The sequence below is a fragment of the Oncorhynchus nerka genome, linkage group LG15, assembly GCF_034236695.1.
Source record: "Oncorhynchus nerka isolate Pitt River linkage group LG15, Oner_Uvic_2.0, whole genome shotgun sequence".
NCBI lineage: Eukaryota > Metazoa > Chordata > Actinopteri > Salmoniformes > Salmonidae > Oncorhynchus > Oncorhynchus nerka.
Genome location: NC_088410.1, coordinates 86,869,020 through 86,886,778, shown reverse-complemented (window position 1 = coordinate 86,886,778; position 17,759 = coordinate 86,869,020). Strand labels below are relative to the sequence as shown.

The following is a 17,759-nucleotide window of genomic DNA, read 5'->3' as shown; positions in this document are numbered from 1 at the left end:
CTTGGACTGAATATCGTACAGCTATGTTTGTGCAAAAAATTGTGATCAGTGACAGTTCTTTGCATAGCTCCTGTGGCGCAGTCGGTTAGCGCGTGGTACTTATACAGCAGTATGCAGTGAAGCAATGCCGAGGTTGTGAGTTCGAGCCTCACCAGGAGCAATTGCTTTTCTTGAACCCTCTGCCTGTCTACTTCTTGTCCAGAAAAGGATAATTTATTCAATCTATTTCATAAGTAGTTGGTATGTCATTGAGATAACAGGTCAGAGTGCAGGCACAGCTACGATTCAAATCCATAGTCTTCTGTATCACCAGCTATGCCTGACACGTCAGCAATGCAGAGTGGCAAGCCTGCTCGAAAGTCCAGGTGAATGGCTGTTTGCAAAGTGAGTTGGTGCTTCGGCTCAGACAAGAATCACCCCATTTGTGGTATCGACCCTACGATTCTGAGATTAAGAGGCTCATGCTCAAACGCCTGAGCTTGCCAGGCAGGTCAATTGTAGTACTGACTTGGACTGAATATCGTACAGCTATGTTTGTGCAAAAAATTGTGATCAGTGACAGTTCTTTGCATAGCTCCTGTGGCGCAGTCGGTTAGCGCGTGGTACTTATACAGCAGTATGCAGTGAAGCAATGCCGAGGTTGTGAGTTCGAGCCTCACCAGGAGCAATTTCTTTTCTTGAACCCTCTGCCTGTCTACTTCTTGTCCAGAAAAGGATAATTTATTCAATCTATTTCATAAGTAGTTGGTATGTCATTGAGATAACAGGTCAGAGTGCAGGCACAGCTACGATTCAAATCCATAGTCTTCTGTATCACCAGCTATGCCTGACACGTCAGCAATGCAGAGTGGCAAGCCTGCTCGAAAGTCCAGGTGAATGGCTGTTTGCAAAGTGAGTTGGTGCTTCGGCTCAGACAAGAATCACCCCATTTGTGGTATCGACCCTACGATTCTGAGATTAAGAGGCTCATGCTCAAACGCCTGAGCTTGCCAGGCAGGTCAATTGTAGTACTGACTTGGACTGAATATCGTACAGCTATGTTTGTGCAAAAAATTGTGATCAGTGACAGTTCTTTGCATAGCTCCTGTGGCGCAGTCGGTTAGCGCGTGGTACTTATACAGCAGTATGCAGTGAAGCAATGCCGAGGTTGTGAGTTCGAGCCTCACCAGGAGCAATTTCTTTTCTTGAACCCTCTGCCTGTCTACTTCTTGTCCAGAAAAGGATAATTTATTCAATCTATTTCATAAGTAGTTGGTATGTCATTGAGATAACAGGTCAGAGTGCAGGCACAGCTACGATTCAAATCCATAGTCTTCTGTATCACCAGCTATGCCTGACACGTCAGCAATGCAGAGTGGCAAGCCTGCTCGAAAGTCCAGGTGAATGGCTGTTTGCAAAGTGAGTTGGTGCTTCGGCTCAGACAAGAATCACCCCATTTGTGGTATCGACCCTACGATTCTGAGATTAAGAGGCTCATGCTCAAACGCCTGAGCTTGCCAGGCAGGTCAATTGTAGTACTGACTTGGACTGAATATCGTACAGCTATGTTTGTGCAAAAAATTGTGATCAGTGACAGTTCTTTGCATAGCTCCTGTGGCGCAGTCGGTTAGCGCGTGGTACTTATACAGCAGTATGCAGTGAAGCAATGCCGAGGTTGTGAGTTCGAGCCTCACCAGGAGCAATTGCTTTTCTTGAACCCTCTGCCTGTCTACTTCTTGTCCAGAAAAGGATAATTTATTCAATCTATTTCATAAGTAGTTGGTATGTCATTGAGATAACAGGTCAGAGTGCAGGCACAGCTACGATTCAAATCCATAGTCTTCTGTATCACCAGCTATGCCTGACACGTCAGCAATGCAGAGTGGCAAGCCTGCTCGAAAGTCCAGGTGAATGGCTGTTTGCAAAGTGAGTTGGTGCTTCGGCTCAGACAAGAATCACCCCATTTGTGGTATCGACCCTACGATTCTGAGATTAAGAGGCTCATGCTCAAACGCCTGAGCTTGCCAGGCAGGTCAATTGTAGTACTGACTTGGACTGAATATCGTACAGCTATGTTTGTGCAAAAAATTGTGATCAGTGACAGTTCTTTGCATAGCTCCTGTGGCGCAGTCGGTTAGCGCGTGGTACTTATACAGCAGTATGCAGTGAAGCAATGCCGAGGTTGTGAGTTCGAGCCTCACCAGGAGCAATTTCTTTTCTTGAACCCTCTGCCTGTCTACTTCTTGTCCAGAAAAGGATAATTTATTCAATCTATTTCATAAGTAGTTGGTATGTCATTGAGATAACAGGTCAGAGTGCAGGCACAGCTACGATTCAAATCCATAGTCTTCTGTATCACCAGCTATGCCTGACACGTCAGCAATGCAGAGTGGCAAGCCTGCTCGAAAGTCCAGGTGAATGGCTGTTTGCAAAGTGAGTTGGTGCTTCGGCTCAGACAAGAATCACCCCATTTGTGGTATCGACCCTACGATTCTGAGATTAAGAGGCTCATGCTCAAACGCCTGAGCTTGCCAGGCAGGTCAATTGTAGTACTGACTTGGACTGAATATCGTACAGCTATGTTTGTGCAAAAAATTGTGATCAGTGACAGTTCTTTGCATAGCTCCTGTGGCGCAGTCGGTTAGCGCGTGGTACTTATACAGCAGTATGCAGTGAAGCAATGCCGAGGTTGTGAGTTCGAGCCTCACCAGGAGCAATTTCTTTTCTTGAACCCTCTGCCTGTCTACTTCTTGTCCAGAAAAGGATAATTTATTCAATCTATTTCATAAGTAGTTGGTATGTCATTGAGATAACAGGTCAGAGTGCAGGCACAGCTACGATTCAAATCCATAGTCTTCTGTATCACCAGCTATGCCTGACACGTCAGCAATGCAGAGTGGCAAGCCTGCTCGAAAGTCCAGGTGAATGGCTGTTTGCAAAGTGAGTTGGTGCTTCGGCTCAGACAAGAATCACCCCATTTGTGGTATCGACCCTACGATTCTGAGATTAAGAGGCTCATGCTCAAACGCCTGAGCTTGCCAGGCAGGTCAATTGTAGTACTGACTTGGACTGAATATCGTACAGCTATGTAGTCCTTTGCATAGCTCCTGTGGCGCAGTCGGTTAGCGCGTGGTACTTATAAAGCAGTATGCAGTGAAGCAATGCCGAGGTTGTGAGTTCGAGCCTCACCAGGAGCAATTTCTTTTCTTGAACCCTCTGCCTGTCTACTTCTTGTCCAGAAAAGGATAATTTATTCAATCTATTTCATAAGTAGTTGGTATGTCATTGAGATAACAGGTCAGAGTGCAGGCACAGCTACGATTCAAATCCATAGTCTTCTGTATCACCAGCTATGCCTGACACGTCAGCAATGCAGAGTGGCAAGCCTGCTCGAAAGTCCAGGTGAATGGCTGTTTGCAAAGTGAGTTGGTGCTTCGGCTCAGACAAGAATCACCCCATTTGTGGTATCGACCCTACGATTCTGAGATTAAGAGGCTCATGCTCAAACGCCTGAGCTTGCCAGGCAGGTCAATTGTAGTACTGACTTGGACTGAATATCGTACAGCTATGTTTGTGCAAAAAATTGTGATCAGTGACAGTTCTTTGCATAGCTCCTGTGGCGCAGTCGGTTAGCGCGTGGTACTTATACAGCAGTATGCAGTGAAGCAATGCCGAGGTTGTGAGTTCGAGCCTCACCAGGAGCAATTTCTTTCTTCTTGAACCCTCTGCCTGTCTACTTCTTGTCCAGAAAAGGATAATTTATTCAATCTATTTCATAAGTAGTTGGTATGTCATTGAGATAACAGGTCAGAGTGCAGGCACAGCTACGATTCAAATCCATAGTCTTCTGTATCACCAGCTATGCCTGACACGTCAGCAATGCAGAGTGGCAAGCCTGCTCGAAAGTCCAGGTGAATGGCTGTTTGCAAAGTGAGTTGGTGCTTCGGCTCAGACAAGAATCACCCCATTTGTGGTATCGACCCTACGATTCTGAGATTAAGAGGCTCATGCTCAAACGCCTGAGCTTGCCAGGCAGGTCAATTGTAGTACTGACTTGGACTGAATATCGTACAGCTATGTTTGTGCAAAAAATTGTGATCAGTGACAGTTCTTTGCATAGCTCCTGTGGCGCAGTCGGTTAGCGCGTGGTACTTATACAGCAGTATGCAGTGAAGCAATGCCGAGGTTGTGAGTTCGAGCCTCACCAGGAGCAATTCTTTTCTTGAACCCTCTGCCTGTCTACTTCTTGTCCAGAAAAGGATAATTTATTCAATCTATTTCATAAGTAGTTGGTATGTCATTGAGATAACAGGTCAGAGTGCAGGCACAGCTACGATTCAAATCCATAGTCTTCTGTATCACCAGCTATGCCTGACACGTCAGCAATGCAGAGTGGCAAGCCTGCTCGAAAGTCCAGGTGAATGGCTGTTTGCAAAGTGAGTTGGTGCTTCGGCTCAGACAAGAATCACCCCATTTGTGGTATCGACCCTACGATTCTGAGATTAAGAGGCTCATGCTCAAACGCCTGAGCTTGCCAGGCAGGTCAATTGTAGTACTGACTTGGACTGAATATCGTACAGCTATGTTTGTGCAAAAAATTGTGATCAGTGACAGTTCTTTGCATAGCTCCTGTGGCGCAGTCGGTTAGCGCGTGGTACTTATACAGCAGTATGCAGTGAAGCAATGCCGAGGTTGTGAGTTCGAGCCTCACCAGGAGCAATTTCTTTTCTTGAACCCTCTGCCTGTCTACTTCTTGTCCAGAAAAGGATAATTTATTCAATCTATTTCATAAGTAGTTGGTATGTCATTGAGATAACAGGTCAGAGTGCAGGCACAGCTACGATTCAAATCCATAGTCTTCTGTATCACCAGCTATGCCTGACACGTCAGCAATGCAGAGTGGCAAGCCTGCTCGAAAGTCCAGGTGAATGGCTGTTTGCAAAGTGAGTTGGTGCTTCGGCTCAGACAAGAATCACCCCATTTGTGGTATCGACCCTACGATTCTGAGATTAAGAGGCTCATGCTCAAACGCCTGAGCTTGCCAGGCAGGTCAATTGTAGTACTGACTTGGACTGAATATCGTACAGCTATGTTTGTGCAAAAAATTGTGATCAGTGACAGTTCTTTGCATAGCTCCTGTGGCGCAGTCGGTTAGCGCGTGGTACTTATACAGCAGTATGCAGTGAAGCAATGCCGAGGTTGTGAGTTCGAGCCTCACCAGGAGCAATTTCTTTTCTTGAACCCTCTGCCTGTCTACTTCTTGTCCAGAAAAGGATAATTTATTCAATCTATTTCATAAGTAGTTGGTATGTCATTGAGATAACAGGTCAGAGTGCAGGCACAGCTACGATTCAAATCCATAGTCTTCTGTATCACCAGCTATGCCTGACACGTCAGCAATGCAGAGTGGCAAGCCTGCTCGAAAGTCCAGGTGAATGGCTGTTTGCAAAGTGAGTTGGTGCTTCGGCTCAGACAAGAATCACCCCATTTGTGGTATCGACCCTACGATTCTGAGATTAAGAGGCTCATGCTCAAACGCCTGAGCTTGCCAGGCAGGTCAATTGTAGTACTGACTTGGACTGAATATCGTACAGCTATGTTTGTGCAAAAAATTGTGATCAGTGACAGTTCTTTGCATAGCTCCTGTGGCGCAGTCGGTTAGCGCGTGGTACTTATACAGCAGTATGCAGTGAAGCAATGCCGAGGTTGTGAGTTCGAGCCTCACCAGGAGCAATTTCTTTTCTTGAACCCTCTGCCTGTCTACTTCTTGTCCAGAAAAGGATAATTTATTCAATCTATTTCATAAGTAGTTGGTATGTCATTGAGATAACAGGTCAGAGTGCAGGCACAGCTACGATTCAAATCCATAGTCTTCTGTATCACCAGCTATGCCTGACACGTCAGCAATGCAGAGTGGCAAGCCTGCTCGAAAGTCCAGGTGAATGGCTGTTTGCAAAGTGAGTTGGTGCTTCGGCTCAGACAAGAATCACCCCATTTGTGGTATCGACCCTACGATTCTGAGATTAAGAGGCTCATGCTCAAACGCCTGAGCTTGCCAGGCAGGTCAATTGTAGTACTGACTTGGACTGAATATCGTACAGCTATGTTTGTGCAAAAAATTGTGATCAGTGACAGTTCTTTGCATAGCTCCTGTGGCGCAGTCGGTTAGCGCGTGGTACTTATACAGCAGTATGCAGTGAAGCAATGCCGAGGTTGTGAGTTCGAGCCTCACCAGGAGCAATTTCTTTTCTTGAACCCTCTGCCTGTCTACTTCTTGTCCAGAAAAGGATAATTTATTCAATCTATTTCATAAGTAGTTGGTATGTCATTGAGATAACAGGTCAGAGTGCAGGCACAGCTACGATTCAAATCCATAGTCTTCTGTATCACCAGCTATGCCTGACACGTCAGCAATGCAGAGTGGCAAGCCTGCTCGAAAGTCCAGGTGAATGGCTGTTTGCAAAGTGAGTTGGTGCTTCGGCTCAGACAAGAATCACCCCATTTGTGGTATCGACCCTACGATTCTGAGATTAAGAGGCTCATGCTCAAACGCCTGAGCTTGCCAGGCAGGTCAATTGTAGTACTGACTTGGACTGAATATCGTACAGCTATGTTTGTGCAAAAAATTGTGATCAGTGACAGTTCTTTGCATAGCTCCTGTGGCGCAGTCGGTTAGCGCGTGGTACTTATACAGCAGTATGCAGTGAAGCATGCCGAGGTTGTGAGTTCGAGCCTCACCAGGAGCAATTTCTTTTCTTGAACCCTCTGCCTGTCTACTTCTTGTCCAGAAAAGGATAATTTATTCAATCTATTTCATAAGTAGTTGGTATGTCATTGAGATAACAGGTCAGAGTGCAGGCACAGCTACGATTCAAATCCATAGTCTTCTGTATCACCAGCTATGCCTGACACGTCAGCAATGCAGAGTGGCAAGCCTGCTCGAAAGTCCAGGTGAATGGCTGTTTGCAAAGTGAGTTGGTGCTTCGGCTCAGACAAGAATCACCCCATTTGTGGTATCGACCCTACGATTCTGAGATTAAGAGGCTCATGCTCAAACGCCTGAGCTTGCCAGGCAGGTCAATTGTAGTACTGACTTGGACTGAATATCGTACAGCTATGTTTGTGCAAAAAATTGTGATCAGTGACAGTTCTTTGCATAGCTCCTGTGGCGCAGTCGGTTAGCGCGTGGTACTTATACAGCAGTATGCAGTGAAGCAATGCCGAGGTTGTGAGTTCGAGCCTCACCAGGAGCAATTTCTTTTCTTGAACCCTCTGCCTGTCTACTTCTTGTCCAGAAAAGGATAATTTATTCAATCTATTTCATAAGTAGTTGGTATGTCATTGAGATAACAGGTCAGAGTGCAGGCACAGCTACGATTCAAATCCATAGTCTTCTGTATCACCAGCTATGCCTGACACGTCAGCAATGCAGAGTGGCAAGCCTGCTCGAAAGTCCAGGTGAATGGCTGTTTGCAAAGTGAGTTGGTGCTTCGGCTCAGACAAGAATCACCCCATTTGTGGTATCGACCCTACGATTCTGAGATTAAGAGGCTCATGCTCAAACGCCTGAGCTTGCCAGGCAGGTCAATTGTAGTACTGACTTGGACTGAATATCGTACAGCTATGTTTGTGCAAAAAATTGTGATCAGTGACAGTTCTTTGCATAGCTCCTGTGGCGCAGTCGGTTAGCGCGTGGTACTTATACAGCAGTATGCAGTGAAGCAATGCCGAGGTTGTGAGTTCGAGCCTCACCAGGAGCAATTGCTTTTCTTGAACCCTCTGCCTGTCTACTTCTTGTCCAGAAAAGGATAATTTATTCAATCTATTTCATAAGTAGTTGGTATGTCATTGAGATAACAGGTCAGAGTGCAGGCACAGCTACGATTCAAATCCATAGTCTTCTGTATCACCAGCTATGCCTGACACGTCAGCAATGCAGAGTGGCAAGCCTGCTCGAAAGTCCAGGTGAATGGCTGTTTGCAAAGTGAGTTGGTGCTTCGGCTCAGACAAGAATCACCCCATTTGTGGTATCGACCCTACGATTCTGAGATTAAGAGGCTCATGCTCAAACGCCTGAGCTTGCCAGGCAGGTCAATTGTAGTACTGACTTGGACTGAATATCGTACAGCTATGTTTGTGCAAAAAATTGTGATCAGTGACAGTTCTTTGCATAGCTCCTGTGGCGCAGTCGGTTAGCGCGTGGTACTTATACAGCAGTATGCAGTGAAGCAATGCCGAGGTTGTGAGTTCGAGCCTCACCAGGAGCAATTTCTTTTCTTGAACCCTCTGCCTGTCTACTTCTTGTCCAGAAAAGGATAATTTATTCAATCTATTTCATAAGTAGTTGGTATGTCATTGAGATAACAGGTCAGAGTGCAGGCACAGCTACGATTCAAATCCATAGTCTTCTGTATCACCAGCTATGCCTGACACGTCAGCAATGCAGAGTGGCAAGCCTGCTCGAAAGTCCAGGTGAATGGCTGTTTGCAAAGTGAGTTGGTGCTTCGGCTCAGACAAGAATCACCCCATTTGTGGTATCGACCCTACGATTCTGAGATTAAGAGGCTCATGCTCAAACGCCTGAGCTTGCCAGGCAGGTCAATTGTAGTACTGACTTGGACTGAATATCGTACAGCTATGTTTGTGCAAAAAATTGTGATCAGTGACAGTTCTTTGCATAGCTCCTGTGGCGCAGTCGGTTAGCGCGTGGTACTTATACAGCAGTATGCAGTGAAGCAATGCCGAGGTTGTGAGTTCGAGCCTCACCAGGAGCAATTGCTTTTCTTGAACCCTCTGCCTGTCTACTTCTTGTCCAGAAAAGGATAATTTATTCAATCTATTTCATAAGTAGTTGGTATGTCATTGAGATAACAGGTCAGAGTGCAGGCACAGCTACGATTCAAATCCATAGTCTTCTGTATCACCAGCTATGCCTGACACGTCAGCAATGCAGAGTGGCAAGCCTGCTCGAAAGTCCAGGTGAATGGCTGTTTGCAAAGTGAGTTGGTGCTTCGGCTCAGACAAGAATCACCCCATTTGTGGTATCGACCCTACGATTCTGAGATTAAGAGGCTCATGCTCAAACGCCTGAGCTTGCCAGGCAGGTCAATTGTAGTACTGACTTGGACTGAATATCGTACAGCTATGTTTGTGCAAAAATTGTGATCAGTGACAGTTCTTTGCATAGCTCCTGTGGCGCAGTCGGTTAGCGCGCGTGGTACTTATACAGCAGTATGCAGTGAAGCAATGCCGAGGTTGTGAGTTCGAGCCTCACCAGGAGCAATTGCTTTTCTTGAACCCTCTGCCTGTCTACTTCTTGTCCAGAAAAGGATAATTTATTCAATCTATTTCATAAGTAGTTGGTATGTCATTGAGATAACAGGTCAGAGTGCAGGCACAGCTACGATTCAAATCCATAGTCTTCTGTATCACCAGCTATGCCTGACACGTCAGCAATGCAGAGTGGCAAGCCTGCTCGAAAGTCCAGGTGAATGGCTGTTTGCAAAGTGAGTTGGTGCTTCGGCTCAGACAAGAATCACCCCATTTGTGGTATCGACCCTACGATTCTGAGATTAAGAGGCTCATGCTCAAACGCCTGAGCTTGCCAGGCAGGTCAATTGTAGTACTGACTTGGACTGAATATCGTACAGCTATGTTTGTGCAAAAAATTGTGATCAGTGACAGTTCTTTGCATAGCTCCTGTGGCGCAGTCGGTTAGCGCGTGGTACTTATACAGCAGTATGCAGTGAAGCAATGCCGAGGTTGTGAGTTCGAGCCTCACCAGGAGCAATTTCTTTTCTTGAACCCTCTGCCTGTCTACTTCTTGTCCAGAAAAGGATAATTTATTCAATCTATTTCATAAGTAGTTGGTATGTCATTGAGATAACAGGTCAGAGTGCAGGCACAGCTACGATTCAAATCCATAGTCTTCTGTATCACCAGCTATGCCTGACACGTCAGCAATGCAGAGTGGCAAGCCTGCTCGAAAGTCCAGGTGAATGGCTGTTTGCAAAGTGAGTTGGTGCTTCGGCTCAGACAAGAATCACCCCATTTGTGGTATCGACCCTACGATTCTGAGATTAAGAGGCTCATGCTCAAACGCCTGAGCTTGCCAGGCAGGTCAATTGTAGTACTGACTTGGACTGAATATCGTACAGCTATGTTTGTGCAAAAAATTGTGATCAGTGACAGTTCTTTGCATAGCTCCTGTGGCGCAGTCGGTTAGCGCGTGGTACTTATACAGCAGTATGCAGTGAAGCAATGCCGAGGTTGTGAGTTCGAGCCTCACCAGGAGCAATTGCTTTTCTTGAACCCTCTGCCTGTCTACTTCTTGTCCAGAAAAGGATAATTTATTCAATCTATTTCATAAGTAGTTGGTATGTCATTGAGATAACAGGTCAGAGTGCAGGCACAGCTACGATTCAAATCCATAGTCTTCTGTATCACCAGCTATGCCTGACACGTCAGCAATGCAGAGTGGCAAGCCTGCTCGAAAGTCCAGGTGAATGGCTGTTTGCAAAGTGAGTTGGTGCTTCGGCTCAGACAAGAATCACCCCATTTGTGGTATCGACCCTACGATTCTGAGATTAAGAGGCTCATGCTCAAACGCCTGAGCTTGCCAGGCAGGTCAATTGTAGTACTGACTTGGACTGAATATCGTACAGCTATGTTTGTGCAAAAAATTGTGATCAGTGACAGTTCTTTGCATAGCTCCTGTGGCGCAGTCGGTTAGCGCGTGGTACTTATACAGCAGTATGCAGTGAAGCAATGCCGAGGTTGTGAGTTCGAGCCTCACCAGGAGCAATTTGCTTTTCTTGAACCCTCTGCCTGTCTACTTCTTGTCCAGAAAAGGATAATTTATTCAATCTATTTCATAAGTAGTTGGTATGTCATTGAGATAACAGGTCAGAGTGCAGGCACAGCTACGATTCAAATCCATAGTCTTCTGTATCACCAGCTATGCCTGACACGTCAGCAATGCAGAGTGGCAAGCCTGCTCGAAAGTCCAGGTGAATGGCTGTTTGCAAAGTGAGTTGGTGCTTCGGCTCAGACAAGAATCACCCCATTTGTGGTATCGACCCTACGATTCTGAGATTAAGAGGCTCATGCTCAAACGCCTGAGCTTGCCAGGCAGGTCAATTGTAGTACTGACTTGGACTGAATATCGTACAGCTATGTTTGTGCAAAAAATTGTGATCAGTGACAGTTCTTTGCATAGCTCCTGTGGCGCAGTCGGTTAGCGCGTGGTACTTATACAGCAGTATGCAGTGAAGCAATGCCGAGGTTGTGAGTTCGAGCCTCACCAGGAGCAATTTCTTTTCTTGAACCCTCTGCCTGTCTACTTCTTGTCCAGAAAAGGATAATTTATTCAATCTATTTCATAAGTAGTTGGTATGTCATTGAGATAACAGGTCAGAGTGCAGGCACAGCTACGATTCAAATCCATAGTCTTCTGTATCACCAGCTATGCCTGACACGTCAGCAATGCAGAGTGGCAAGCCTGCTCGAAAGTCCAGGTGAATGGCTGTTTGCAAAGTGAGTTGGTGCTTCGGCTCAGACAAGAATCACCCCATTTGTGGTATCGACCCTACGATTCTGAGATTAAGAGGCTCATGCTCAAACGCCTGAGCTTGCCAGGCAGGTCAATTGTAGTACTGACTTGGACTGAATATCGTACAGCTATGTTTGTGCAAAAAATTGTGATCAGTGACAGTTCTTTGCATAGCTCCTGTGGCGCAGTCGGTTAGCGCGTGGTACTTATACAGCAGTATGCAGTGAAGCAATGCCGAGGTTGTGAGTTCGAGCCTCACCAGGAGCAATTTCTTTTCTTGAACCCTCTGCCTGTCTACTTCTTGTCCAGAAAAGGATAATTTATTCAATCTATTTCATAAGTAGTTGGTATGTCATTGAGATAACAGGTCAGAGTGCAGGCACAGCTACGATTCAAATCCATAGTCTTCTGTATCACCAGCTATGCCTGACACGTCAGCAATGCAGAGTGGCAAGCCTGCTCGAAAGTCCAGGTGAATGGCTGTTTGCAAAGTGAGTTGGTGCTTCGGCTCAGACAAGAATCACCCCATTTGTGGTATCGACCCTACGATTCTGAGATTAAGAGGCTCATGCTCAAACGCCTGAGCTTGCCAGGCAGGTCAATTGTAGTACTGACTTGGACTGAATATCGTACAGCTATGTTTGTGCAAAAAATTGTGATCAGTGACAGTTCTTTGCATAGCTCCTGTGGCGCAGTCGGTTAGCGCGTGGTACTTATACAGCAGTATGCAGTGAAGCAATGCCGAGGTTGTGAGTTCGAGCCTCACCAGGAGCAATTGCTTTTCTTGAACCCTCTGCCTGTCTACTTCTTGTCCAGAAAAGGATAATTTATTCAATCTATTTCATAAGTAGTTGGTATGTCATTGAGATAACAGGTCAGAGTGCAGGCACAGCTACGATTCAAATCCATAGTCTTCTGTATCACCAGCTATGCCTGACACGTCAGCAATGCAGAGTGGCAAGCCTGCTCGAAAGTCCAGGTGAATGGCTGTTTGCAAAGTGAGTTGGTGCTTCGGCTCAGACAAGAATCACCCCATTTGTGGTATCGACCCTACGATTCTGAGATTAAGAGGCTCATGCTCAAACGCCTGAGCTTGCCAGGCAGGTCAATTGTAGTACTGACTTGGACTGAATATCGTACAGCTATGTTTGTGCAAAAATTGTGATCAGTGACAGTTCTTTGCATAGCTCCTGTGGCGCAGTCGGTTAGCGCGTGGTACTTATACAGCAGTATGCAGTGAAGCAATGCCGAGGTTGTGAGTTCGAGCCTCACCAGGAGCAATTGCTTTTCTTGAACCCTCTGCCTGTCTACTTCTTGTCCAGAAAAGGATAATTTATTCAATCTATTTCATAAGTAGTTGGTATGTCATTGAGATAACAGGTCAGAGTGCAGGCACAGCTACGATTCAAATCCATAGTCTTCTGTATCACCAGCTATGCCTGACACGTCAGCAATGCAGAGTGGCAAGCCTGCTCGAAAGTCCAGGTGAATGGCTGTTTGCAAAGTGAGTTGGTGCTTCGGCTCAGACAAGAATCACCCCATTTGTGGTATCGACCCTACGATTCTGAGATTAAGAGGCTCATGCTCAAACGCCTGAGCTTGCCAGGCAGGTCAATTGTAGTACTGACTTGGACTGAATATCGTACAGCTATGTAGTCCTTTGCATAGCTCCTGTGGCGCAGTCGGTTAGCGCGTGGTACTTATACAGCAGTATGCAGTGAAGCAATGCCGAGGTTGTGAGTTCGAGCCTCACCAGGAGCAATTTCTTTTCTTGAACCCTCTGCCTGTCTACTTCTTGTCCAGAAAAGGATAATTTATTCAATCTATTTCATAAGTAGTTGGTATGTCATTGAGATAACAGGTCAGAGTGCAGGCACAGCTACGATTCAAATCCATAGTCTTCTGTATCACCAGCTATGCCTGACACGTCAGCAATGCAGAGTGGCAAGCCTGCTCGAAAGTCCAGGTGAATGGCTGTTTGCAAAGTGAGTTGGTGCTTCGGCTCAGACAAGAATCACCCCATTTGTGGTATCGACCCTACGATTCTGAGATTAAGAGGCTCATGCTCAAACGCCTGAGCTTGCCAGGCAGGTCAATTGTAGTACTGACTTGGACTGAATATCGTACAGCTATGTTTGTGCAAAAAATTGTGATCAGTGACAGTTCTTTGCATAGCTCCTGTGGCGCAGTCGGTTAGCGCGTGGTACTTATACAGCAGTATGCAGTGAAGCAATGCCGAGGTTGTGAGTTCGAGCCTCACCAGGAGCAATTGCTTTTCTTGAACCCTCTGCCTGTCTACTTCTTGTCCAGAAAAGGATAATTTATTCAATCTATTTCATAAGTAGTTGGTATGTCATTGAGATAACAGGTCAGAGTGCAGGCACAGCTACGATTCAAATCCATAGTCTTCTGTATCACCAGCTATGCCTGACACGTCAGCAATGCAGAGTGGCAAGCCTGCTCGAAAGTCCAGGTGAATGGCTGTTTGCAAAGTGAGTTGGTGCTTCGGCTCAGACAAGAATCACCCCATTTGTGGTATCGACCCTACGATTCTGAGATTAAGAGGCTCATGCTCAAACGCCTGAGCTTGCCAGGCAGGTCAATTGTAGTACTGACTTGGACTGAATATCGTACAGCTATGTTTGTGCAAAAAATTGTGATCAGTGACAGTTCTTTGCATAGCTCCTGTGGCGCAGTCGGTTAGCGCGTGGTACTTATACAGCAGTATGCAGTGAAGCAATGCCGAGGTTGTGAGTTCGAGCCTCACCAGGAGCAATTTCTTTTCTTGAACCCTCTGCCTGTCTACTTCTTGTCCAGAAAAGGATAATTTATTCAATCTATTTCATAAGTAGTTGGTATGTCATTGAGATAACAGGTCAGAGTGCAGGCACAGCTACGATTCAAATCCATAGTCTTCTGTATCACCAGCTATGCCTGACACGTCAGCAATGCAGAGTGGCAAGCCTGCTCGAAAGTCCAGGTGAATGGCTGTTTGCAAAGTGAGTTGGTGCTTCGGCTCAGACAAGAATCACCCCATTTGTGGTATCGACCCTACGATTCTGAGATTAAGAGGCTCATGCTCAAACGCCTGAGCTTGCCAGGCAGGTCAATTGTAGTACTGACTTGGACTGAATATCGTACAGCTATGTTTGTGCAAAAAATTGTGATCAGTGACAGTTCTTTGCATAGCTCCTGTGGCGCAGTCGGTTAGCGCGTGGTACTTATACAGCAGTATGCAGTGAAGCAATGCCGAGGTTGTGAGTTCGAGCCTCACCAGGAGCAATTGCTTTTCTTGAACCCTCTGCCTGTCTACTTCTTGTCCAGAAAAGGATAATTTATTCAATCTATTTCATAAGTAGTTGGTATGTCATTGAGATAACAGGTCAGAGTGCAGGCACAGCTACGATTCAAATCCATAGTCTTCTGTATCACCAGCTATGCCTGACACGTCAGCAATGCAGAGTGGCAAGCCTGCTCGAAAGTCCAGGTGAATGGCTGTTTGCAAAGTGAGTTGGTGCTTCGGCTCAGACAAGAATCACCCCATTTGTGGTATCGACCCTACGATTCTGAGATTAAGAGGCTCATGCTCAAACGCCTGAGCTTGCCAGGCAGGTCAATTGTAGTACTGACTTGGACTGAATATCGTACAGCTATGTTTGTGCAAAAAATTGTGATCAGTGACAGTTCTTTGCATAGCTCCTGTGGCGCAGTCGGTTAGCGCGTGGTACTTATACAGCAGTATGCAGTGAAGCAATGCCGAGGTTGTGAGTTCGAGCCTCACCAGGAGCAATTGCTTTTCTTGAACCCTCTGCCTGTCTACTTCTTGTCCAGAAAAGGATAATTTATTCAATCTATTTCATAAGTAGTTGGTATGTCATTGAGATAACAGGTCAGAGTGCAGGCACAGCTACGATTCAAATCCATAGTCTTCTGTATCACCAGCTATGCCTGACACGTCAGCAATGCAGAGTGGCAAGCCTGCTCGAAAGTCCAGGTGAATGGCTGTTTGCAAAGTGAGTTGGTGCTTCGGCTCAGACAAGAATCACCCCATTTGTGGTATCGACCCTACGATTCTGAGATTAAGAGGCTCATGCTCAAACGCCTGAGCTTGCCAGGCAGGTCAATTGTAGTACTGACTTGGACTGAATATCGTACAGCTATGTTTGTGCAAAAAATTGTGATCAGTGACAGTTCTTTGCATAGCTCCTGTGGCGCAGTCGGTTAGCGCGTGGTACTTATACAGCAGTATGCAGTGAAGCAATGCCGAGGTTGTGAGTTCGAGCCTCACCAGGAGCAATTTCTTTTCTTGAACCCTCTGCCTGTCTACTTCTTGTCCAGAAAAGGATAATTTATTCAATCTATTTCATAAGTAGTTGGTATGTCATTGAGATAACAGGTCAGAGTGCAGGCACAGCTACGATTCAAATCCATAGTCTTCTGTATCACCAGCTATGCCTGACACGTCAGCAATGCAGAGTGGCAAGCCTGCTCGAAAGTCCAGGTGAATGGCTGTTTGCAAAGTGAGTTGGTGCTTCGGCTCAGACAAGAATCACCCCATTTGTGGTATCGACCCTACGATTCTGAGATTAAGAGGCTCATGCTCAAACGCCTGAGCTTGCCAGGCAGGTCAATTGTAGTACTGACTTGGACTGAATATCGTACAGCTATGTTTGTGCAAAAAATTGTGATCAGTGACAGTTCTTTGCATAGCTCCTGTGGCGCAGTCGGTTAGCGCGTGGTACTTATACAGCAGTATGCAGTGAAGCAATGCCGAGGTTGTGAGTTCGAGCCTCACCAGGAGCAATTTGCTTTTCTTGAACCCTCTGCCTGTCTACTTCTTGTCCAGAAAAGGATAATTTATTCAATCTATTTCATAAGTAGTTGGTATGTCATTGAGATAACAGGTCAGAGTGCAGGCACAGCTACGATTCAAATCCATAGTCTTCTGTATCACCAGCTATGCCTGACACGTCAGCAATGCAGAGTGGCAAGCCTGCTCGAAAGTCCAGGTGAATGGCTGTTTGCAAAGTGAGTTGGTGCTTCGGCTCAGACAAGAATCACCCCATTTGTGGTATCGACCCTACGATTCTGAGATTAAGAGGCTCATGCTCAAACGCCTGAGCTTGCCAGGCAGGTCAATTGTAGTACTGACTTGGACTGAATATCGTACAGCTATGTTTGTGCAAAAATTGTGATCAGTGACAGTTCTTTGCATAGCTCCTGTGGCGCAGTCGGTTAGCGCGTGGTACTTATACAGCAGTATGCAGTGAAGCAATGCCGAGGTTGTGAGTTCGAGCCTCACCAGGAGCAATTGCTTTTCTTGAACCCTCTGCCTGTCTACTTCTTGTCCAGAAAAGGATAATTTATTCAATCTATTTCATAAGTAGTTGGTATGTCATTGAGATAACAGGTCAGAGTGCAGGCACAGCTACGATTCAAATCCATAGTCTTCTGTATCACCAGCTATGCCTGACACGTCAGCAATGCAGAGTGGCAAGCCTGCTCGAAAGTCCAGGTGAATGGCTGTTTGCAAAGTGAGTTGGTGCTTCGGCTCAGACAAGAATCACCCCATTTGTGGTATCGACCCTACGATTCTGAGATTAAGAGGCTCATGCTCAAACGCCTGAGCTTGCCAGGCAGGTCAATTGTAGTACTGACTTGGACTGAATATCGTACAGCTATGTTTGTGCAAAAAATTGTGATCAGTGACAGTTCTTTGCATAGCTCCTGTGGCGCAGTCGGTTAGCGCGTGGTACTTATACAGCAGTATGCAGTGAAGCAATGCCGAGGTTGTGAGTTCGAGCCTCACCAGGAGCAATTGCTTTTCTTGAACCCTCTGCCTGTCTACTTCTTGTCCAGAAAAGGATAATTTATTCAATCTATTTCATAAGTAGTTGGTATGTCATTGAGATAACAGGTCAGAGTGCAGGCACAGCTACGATTCAAATCCATAGTCTTCTGTATCACCAGCTATGCCTGACACGTCAGCAATGCAGAGTGGCAAGCCTGCTCGAAAGTCCAGGTGAATGGCTGTTTGCAAAGTGAGTTGGTGCTTCGGCTCAGACAAGAATCACCCCATTTGTGGTATCGACCCTACGATTCTGAGATTAAGAGGCTCATGCTCAAACGCCTGAGCTTGCCAGGCAGGTCAATTGTAGTACTGACTTGGACTGAATATCGTACAGCTATGTTTGTGCAAAAAATTGTGATCAGTGACAGTTCTTTGCAT

At 46.1% G+C, this 17,759-nt stretch overlaps 35 non-coding genes across 35 annotated transcripts; all 35 read left to right on the top strand.

The window, feature by feature from the left end:
• The first annotated feature begins 66 nt into the window (after positions 1-66).
• Positions 67-160, top strand: trnai-uau (transfer RNA isoleucine (anticodon UAU)). The gene is made up of 2 exons: positions 67-104; positions 125-160. It is a non-coding gene; the product is annotated as a tRNA-Ile (tRNA).
• A 413-nt stretch (positions 161-573) lies between these two features.
• trnai-uau (transfer RNA isoleucine (anticodon UAU)) lies at positions 574-667 on the top strand. Its single transcript has 2 exons — positions 574-611; positions 632-667. It is a non-coding gene; the product is annotated as a tRNA-Ile (tRNA).
• A 413-nt stretch (positions 668-1,080) lies between these two features.
• Positions 1,081-1,174, top strand: trnai-uau (transfer RNA isoleucine (anticodon UAU)). The gene is made up of 2 exons: positions 1,081-1,118; positions 1,139-1,174. It is a non-coding gene; the product is annotated as a tRNA-Ile (tRNA).
• Positions 1,175-1,587: 413 nt separating this feature from the next.
• On the top strand, positions 1,588-1,681 carry trnai-uau (transfer RNA isoleucine (anticodon UAU)). The gene is made up of 2 exons: positions 1,588-1,625; positions 1,646-1,681. It is a non-coding gene; the product is annotated as a tRNA-Ile (tRNA).
• Positions 1,682-2,094: 413 nt separating this feature from the next.
• On the top strand, positions 2,095-2,188 carry trnai-uau (transfer RNA isoleucine (anticodon UAU)). The gene is made up of 2 exons: positions 2,095-2,132; positions 2,153-2,188. It is a non-coding gene; the product is annotated as a tRNA-Ile (tRNA).
• A 413-nt stretch (positions 2,189-2,601) lies between these two features.
• trnai-uau (transfer RNA isoleucine (anticodon UAU)) lies at positions 2,602-2,695 on the top strand. The gene is made up of 2 exons: positions 2,602-2,639; positions 2,660-2,695. It is a non-coding gene; the product is annotated as a tRNA-Ile (tRNA).
• Positions 2,696-3,082: 387 nt separating this feature from the next.
• trnai-uau (transfer RNA isoleucine (anticodon UAU)) lies at positions 3,083-3,176 on the top strand. Its single transcript has 2 exons — positions 3,083-3,120; positions 3,141-3,176. It is a non-coding gene; the product is annotated as a tRNA-Ile (tRNA).
• Positions 3,177-3,589: 413 nt separating this feature from the next.
• Positions 3,590-3,683, top strand: trnai-uau (transfer RNA isoleucine (anticodon UAU)). The gene is made up of 2 exons: positions 3,590-3,627; positions 3,648-3,683. It is a non-coding gene; the product is annotated as a tRNA-Ile (tRNA).
• Positions 3,684-4,098: 415 nt separating this feature from the next.
• On the top strand, positions 4,099-4,192 carry trnai-uau (transfer RNA isoleucine (anticodon UAU)). The gene is made up of 2 exons: positions 4,099-4,136; positions 4,157-4,192. It is a non-coding gene; the product is annotated as a tRNA-Ile (tRNA).
• Positions 4,193-4,604: 412 nt separating this feature from the next.
• trnai-uau (transfer RNA isoleucine (anticodon UAU)) lies at positions 4,605-4,698 on the top strand. The gene is made up of 2 exons: positions 4,605-4,642; positions 4,663-4,698. It is a non-coding gene; the product is annotated as a tRNA-Ile (tRNA).
• Positions 4,699-5,111: 413 nt separating this feature from the next.
• On the top strand, positions 5,112-5,205 carry trnai-uau (transfer RNA isoleucine (anticodon UAU)). Its single transcript has 2 exons — positions 5,112-5,149; positions 5,170-5,205. It is a non-coding gene; the product is annotated as a tRNA-Ile (tRNA).
• A 413-nt stretch (positions 5,206-5,618) lies between these two features.
• trnai-uau (transfer RNA isoleucine (anticodon UAU)) lies at positions 5,619-5,712 on the top strand. Its single transcript has 2 exons — positions 5,619-5,656; positions 5,677-5,712. It is a non-coding gene; the product is annotated as a tRNA-Ile (tRNA).
• A 413-nt stretch (positions 5,713-6,125) lies between these two features.
• Positions 6,126-6,219, top strand: trnai-uau (transfer RNA isoleucine (anticodon UAU)). The gene is made up of 2 exons: positions 6,126-6,163; positions 6,184-6,219. It is a non-coding gene; the product is annotated as a tRNA-Ile (tRNA).
• Positions 6,220-6,632: 413 nt separating this feature from the next.
• trnai-uau (transfer RNA isoleucine (anticodon UAU)) lies at positions 6,633-6,725 on the top strand. Its single transcript is given in 2 exon segments — positions 6,633-6,670; positions 6,690-6,725. It is a non-coding gene; the product is annotated as a tRNA-Ile (tRNA).
• A 413-nt stretch (positions 6,726-7,138) lies between these two features.
• trnai-uau (transfer RNA isoleucine (anticodon UAU)) lies at positions 7,139-7,232 on the top strand. Its single transcript has 2 exons — positions 7,139-7,176; positions 7,197-7,232. It is a non-coding gene; the product is annotated as a tRNA-Ile (tRNA).
• A 413-nt stretch (positions 7,233-7,645) lies between these two features.
• On the top strand, positions 7,646-7,739 carry trnai-uau (transfer RNA isoleucine (anticodon UAU)). The gene is made up of 2 exons: positions 7,646-7,683; positions 7,704-7,739. It is a non-coding gene; the product is annotated as a tRNA-Ile (tRNA).
• A 413-nt stretch (positions 7,740-8,152) lies between these two features.
• trnai-uau (transfer RNA isoleucine (anticodon UAU)) lies at positions 8,153-8,246 on the top strand. Its single transcript has 2 exons — positions 8,153-8,190; positions 8,211-8,246. It is a non-coding gene; the product is annotated as a tRNA-Ile (tRNA).
• A 413-nt stretch (positions 8,247-8,659) lies between these two features.
• On the top strand, positions 8,660-8,753 carry trnai-uau (transfer RNA isoleucine (anticodon UAU)). The gene is made up of 2 exons: positions 8,660-8,697; positions 8,718-8,753. It is a non-coding gene; the product is annotated as a tRNA-Ile (tRNA).
• Positions 8,754-9,165: 412 nt separating this feature from the next.
• Positions 9,166-9,261, top strand: trnai-uau (transfer RNA isoleucine (anticodon UAU)). The gene is made up of 2 exons: positions 9,166-9,205; positions 9,226-9,261. It is a non-coding gene; the product is annotated as a tRNA-Ile (tRNA).
• A 413-nt stretch (positions 9,262-9,674) lies between these two features.
• Positions 9,675-9,768, top strand: trnai-uau (transfer RNA isoleucine (anticodon UAU)). The gene is made up of 2 exons: positions 9,675-9,712; positions 9,733-9,768. It is a non-coding gene; the product is annotated as a tRNA-Ile (tRNA).
• Positions 9,769-10,181: 413 nt separating this feature from the next.
• trnai-uau (transfer RNA isoleucine (anticodon UAU)) lies at positions 10,182-10,275 on the top strand. The gene is made up of 2 exons: positions 10,182-10,219; positions 10,240-10,275. It is a non-coding gene; the product is annotated as a tRNA-Ile (tRNA).
• Positions 10,276-10,688: 413 nt separating this feature from the next.
• trnai-uau (transfer RNA isoleucine (anticodon UAU)) lies at positions 10,689-10,782 on the top strand. Its single transcript has 2 exons — positions 10,689-10,726; positions 10,747-10,782. It is a non-coding gene; the product is annotated as a tRNA-Ile (tRNA).
• A 414-nt stretch (positions 10,783-11,196) lies between these two features.
• On the top strand, positions 11,197-11,290 carry trnai-uau (transfer RNA isoleucine (anticodon UAU)). Its single transcript has 2 exons — positions 11,197-11,234; positions 11,255-11,290. It is a non-coding gene; the product is annotated as a tRNA-Ile (tRNA).
• A 413-nt stretch (positions 11,291-11,703) lies between these two features.
• trnai-uau (transfer RNA isoleucine (anticodon UAU)) lies at positions 11,704-11,797 on the top strand. Its single transcript has 2 exons — positions 11,704-11,741; positions 11,762-11,797. It is a non-coding gene; the product is annotated as a tRNA-Ile (tRNA).
• A 413-nt stretch (positions 11,798-12,210) lies between these two features.
• Positions 12,211-12,304, top strand: trnai-uau (transfer RNA isoleucine (anticodon UAU)). Its single transcript has 2 exons — positions 12,211-12,248; positions 12,269-12,304. It is a non-coding gene; the product is annotated as a tRNA-Ile (tRNA).
• A 412-nt stretch (positions 12,305-12,716) lies between these two features.
• On the top strand, positions 12,717-12,810 carry trnai-uau (transfer RNA isoleucine (anticodon UAU)). The gene is made up of 2 exons: positions 12,717-12,754; positions 12,775-12,810. It is a non-coding gene; the product is annotated as a tRNA-Ile (tRNA).
• A 387-nt stretch (positions 12,811-13,197) lies between these two features.
• trnai-uau (transfer RNA isoleucine (anticodon UAU)) lies at positions 13,198-13,291 on the top strand. Its single transcript has 2 exons — positions 13,198-13,235; positions 13,256-13,291. It is a non-coding gene; the product is annotated as a tRNA-Ile (tRNA).
• Positions 13,292-13,704: 413 nt separating this feature from the next.
• trnai-uau (transfer RNA isoleucine (anticodon UAU)) lies at positions 13,705-13,798 on the top strand. The gene is made up of 2 exons: positions 13,705-13,742; positions 13,763-13,798. It is a non-coding gene; the product is annotated as a tRNA-Ile (tRNA).
• A 413-nt stretch (positions 13,799-14,211) lies between these two features.
• Positions 14,212-14,305, top strand: trnai-uau (transfer RNA isoleucine (anticodon UAU)). The gene is made up of 2 exons: positions 14,212-14,249; positions 14,270-14,305. It is a non-coding gene; the product is annotated as a tRNA-Ile (tRNA).
• A 413-nt stretch (positions 14,306-14,718) lies between these two features.
• On the top strand, positions 14,719-14,812 carry trnai-uau (transfer RNA isoleucine (anticodon UAU)). The gene is made up of 2 exons: positions 14,719-14,756; positions 14,777-14,812. It is a non-coding gene; the product is annotated as a tRNA-Ile (tRNA).
• Positions 14,813-15,225: 413 nt separating this feature from the next.
• trnai-uau (transfer RNA isoleucine (anticodon UAU)) lies at positions 15,226-15,319 on the top strand. Its single transcript has 2 exons — positions 15,226-15,263; positions 15,284-15,319. It is a non-coding gene; the product is annotated as a tRNA-Ile (tRNA).
• Positions 15,320-15,732: 413 nt separating this feature from the next.
• Positions 15,733-15,826, top strand: trnai-uau (transfer RNA isoleucine (anticodon UAU)). Its single transcript has 2 exons — positions 15,733-15,770; positions 15,791-15,826. It is a non-coding gene; the product is annotated as a tRNA-Ile (tRNA).
• A 413-nt stretch (positions 15,827-16,239) lies between these two features.
• trnai-uau (transfer RNA isoleucine (anticodon UAU)) lies at positions 16,240-16,333 on the top strand. The gene is made up of 2 exons: positions 16,240-16,277; positions 16,298-16,333. It is a non-coding gene; the product is annotated as a tRNA-Ile (tRNA).
• Positions 16,334-16,746: 413 nt separating this feature from the next.
• trnai-uau (transfer RNA isoleucine (anticodon UAU)) lies at positions 16,747-16,840 on the top strand. The gene is made up of 2 exons: positions 16,747-16,784; positions 16,805-16,840. It is a non-coding gene; the product is annotated as a tRNA-Ile (tRNA).
• Positions 16,841-17,253: 413 nt separating this feature from the next.
• Positions 17,254-17,347, top strand: trnai-uau (transfer RNA isoleucine (anticodon UAU)). Its single transcript has 2 exons — positions 17,254-17,291; positions 17,312-17,347. It is a non-coding gene; the product is annotated as a tRNA-Ile (tRNA).
• Positions 17,348-17,759: the final 412 nt, after the last annotated feature.